This window comes from Asparagus officinalis, chromosome 9, assembly GCF_001876935.1.
Source record: "Asparagus officinalis chromosome 9, Aspof.V1, whole genome shotgun sequence".
In the NCBI taxonomy this organism is placed as follows: domain Eukaryota; kingdom Viridiplantae; phylum Streptophyta; class Magnoliopsida; order Asparagales; family Asparagaceae; genus Asparagus; species Asparagus officinalis.
The window spans coordinates 57,453,061-57,456,768 of record NC_033802.1 but is presented as its reverse complement, the minus strand read 5'-3'; the positions used below and the strand labels follow the sequence as shown (position 1 = coordinate 57,456,768).

General features: G+C 35.2%; 1 long non-coding RNA gene across 1 annotated transcript; it reads right to left on the bottom strand.

The window, feature by feature from the left end:
* Positions 907 to 3,469, bottom strand: LOC109824740. Its single transcript, XR_002242757.1, has 3 exons — positions 3,449 to 3,469; positions 3,274 to 3,388; positions 907 to 1,105 (listed from the first exon to the last, which is right to left on the bottom strand). It is a non-coding gene; the product is annotated as an uncharacterized LOC109824740 (long non-coding RNA).

The window sequence follows — 3,708 nt, the reverse complement described above, 5'->3', positions numbered from 1 at the left end:
GATCTGATTTTTGATTCTGTGAAGATTGGTTGCTTCTTTTGAAGGAGGGATTTTGACGTTGAGATTAAGGGGTTTGTAAATAATTTGGGCCAAGTAAGAAAATTATTCTCATGGAACAATTTTATCCTTTTGGGATATTTTGAGTAGAGCAAAGCGGGATAAATTGGGATAATGAGACAATTTGAACCTTTGATTTGACAATTCATGTGAGATAATTGATGATGTGGCACTTTATTAAAATATAATTTTATCTATTTATTACTTCTAAATTAAATTATCAAATTCGTTTAGGCTACGTTTGGGAACTAAGATTTGGATTTGAAAGCTTGATTTAAAATCAAGGGATTTTAAATCTAGGATTTGAAATTCATGATTTAATAAAATTATTTGTTTGGATGTCATTACTAAATGCAAGGATTTGAAATCAAAGATTTAAAATCTAATGTTTGGATAAATTTTATTATACATGAATTTGGATTTGAAATAAACTTTGAGAAGTGATTCAAAATCAAAATTGATCTCTTCGATAGCAATTATAAATACACATGAAAACATCTTATCCTTCCTGAACCAGTACAAGAGAATACAAAAATAGTAATGATGTCCAAAATATTCATTATTATGACATTTTTTTCATGGTTTCATCCAATACTAAATTGACCTTCGATCCCCAAAGAATAAAAATACTACTCCAATAACTAGTCATGATAAAAAGACTTGATGACACAGTAGAGTTTAGCAAAAAATCATCATAAGAAGCTCTAGGCTACACAATAAGCCTTCATTTAAAATACAACATGCTATAGATAGTTGATAACACACAATAAGCCTTCATTTAAAATACAACATGCTATAGATAGTTGATAACCATGATTTGCTACAACAAGTAACCATGATTTGCTACAATAAAATACAACATGCTATAGATAGTTGATAACCATGATTTGCTACAACAAGTAACCATGATTTGCTACAACAAGCCAAATAACCACAACATAAAACTATTAAAAGAAACCATATGTATAATCCTCTATTTATCGTTCAAGTCTTCGCCTCCTTTCTCTCCATTTTGTCGAACTTCATGTCTCAAAGAATTTATTGAGTCCTACATTATACAATTTAGCATCAATTAGTCAATGACACAAAAATCGACAGACAACATTATCTAATGAATTCAAACCATGCTAAAATCCAATCAAGATGATCAAGATAGTTTTTAATGTTGAACAAATCATAATGACGAAAATTGATAAAGTTTAGAAACTTGAAGCAAGTGGTAGAACACAAAATATGCTACTCAAGATAGCTAAATAGCATATATCATAGCACTTGCCCAAAAAATAAATCCAAGAGAGAACTTACCCGAACAGGTTCAAAGATTTGACGAGTCTCGTCGTCCAACAAGAAACTATCTCAATGCATAGACTAAAACCTTTCATGAAGAAAACTGATTAATTTATCATTAGTCGTGTTTCCTTTTCTTCTTTTAATAATGCAAATGTAATATGAGATTAGGCAAGGATGTACCATATAGAACTACCAAATAGATAAAAGATTGTATGCATATTTAGTTCTAATCTCCCACAGTAGTTGGTTTTGGAAGTAAAATGGATAACTACAGTTGATAGCTAGAGAAATAAAATCATTTACTTTGTAATTTTTATTAGACAGCCTATAGTGCGGTGCTAAGATGACTTTCCTCTTTCCCTAAAGTTTACATACATGCCAACTTTGATAAAAAACGCAAAGAATTATGTGCAACATGCATAAAGGAGCAATCAAAGGGAGCTAGCACATAGACAAAACAAAACAAAACAAAAAGGAAAGGAAAAGAATGTAGAAGGGGAAAAATATAGGAAATGTTTTTATATATATTCACCAATGGTGAAGGCTCTCTTGGGCGATACTCTGGTAATCCATCCAAAAAAGAAAACATATGCGAATAAAATGTAAAAGCCTTCATATTCTGGATATATCATCATATGTCCAAACCATATGAGACCAATGGCTCCAAATGAGACCAATGTCTCCAATAAGACCAATGGCTCAGTTAATGCCTCTACTGACAGTGGTGTTGAGATTCATGAGCCTGATGCAGTCGGATGTCAACCTGCACCTCAGACTAATCATCAAGATACATCATCATATGTCCAAACCATGGATGTTTCCACTGTTGAATTTCTCGATACCTCCCCTACCCCAAGTCTCTGCTAATTTCAACTATGAGTTCCCCCACGACAAATTGCCTCAGGATGGAAGCTTGCACTTTCAAGAGCAACATGATGGTGAGTTTTTAATTCAGAAGAAAATAGCTTGCAAATATCTATCATCATCATATAACTAGTGATCACTTAGTTACATCTATGACAGATATATGGGATTTGCGTACACTGAATGGTTTACTGGCGTATCTTGATATTACAGATGATGATATACATTATAATCCTCCACCAGGGGTAACAACTTCACTCAACATGATAGTAATTATTCCTGAGTATGAAATTATTGATTTTTACTGTGACTAACATTTTTACAGGTTGATGGCGCCAATGTGCTGACGTTGAGGAAGCCAGCGAATCAGACTGCAGAAGATGCTTGAAAAGCATTAGAGACAATTTTAATTTTCTCAACCTCCAGCTCATAACAGGTCGAAAAGCATGTATTTAGTAGTCAGAAAGTAATATCACAAATTTTACACGTAAATGAGCTAGACTGCTATAAGTAAGAAATCATTTTTGGAGGTTGAGCACTAGAGGGAAGTAAAATTATAGTAGATGCATTAACCAACTCGTGCAGAGGCAAAAGATGGGTTCTGATGGTGCTATACTGTGGTACAAACACGAACTAGCACTGTCGGAACTGTGGATTTAAAGTTAAAAGTAAGGGATGTTTTAATACCAATGATCAAGATTCAGACACAGTGACCACTAAATATAAAGCTTTCTGCTATTTGTGATTCAAAAATATTGCGGCTACTAAGTAACTGGCATGTTGATAACTTAATCTATAGTTCAGCAACCAAAGATCTAAAGACCATCTCGATATGGATTTTGTCGATCATGATATATCCAACATTAACCTAAGAATTTTGCATATAGATTTCACCAGTTCAGGAAACCAAAACCCATAACAAGCAACAATTTACAATGTTGCAAAGTTCCAAATAATAAAGGAAGGGGGGGGGGGATGAACATTGAGCAACCCTAAAGACACTAGCACAGACTTCAGCGAATAAAAAAAGGAGAACCAGCATTATCCATCAAAATCACAGACCTGTCATTAATTTTGCTCCTCCTCCGTTGCTCCATTGCAGAATGCTTCGATCTCGGCGTCAGCAGCTGCTGCTTCTGCTCCGCATTCTTCCCATCAAATCTCACCGTAAAATCCCCTTCACAACGAAAAGGGTCAGAAATAGAAACAACTCAAAAATCAACGATCAAATCATTACCTCTTTGAGAGGAACCCTCACGTCTTAAGTACTCGTCCTCGTCTTCTTCACTGGATCTCGAGAGAATCTCCATCCATCGATTCTTCGGAGCCTACGAAACCCTAACCCTAGGTTCAGAGAGAGAGAGAGAGAGAGAGAGAGAGGAGATGATGGTGGCCGGCCGACGGAAGGAAGAGGGGGGGAGTAGAGGAGAGGAGGAAGAGACTACCTGCGATGGAGAGAGATCGAGATTGAGATTTTGAGGAGTCGGGACTTCAACA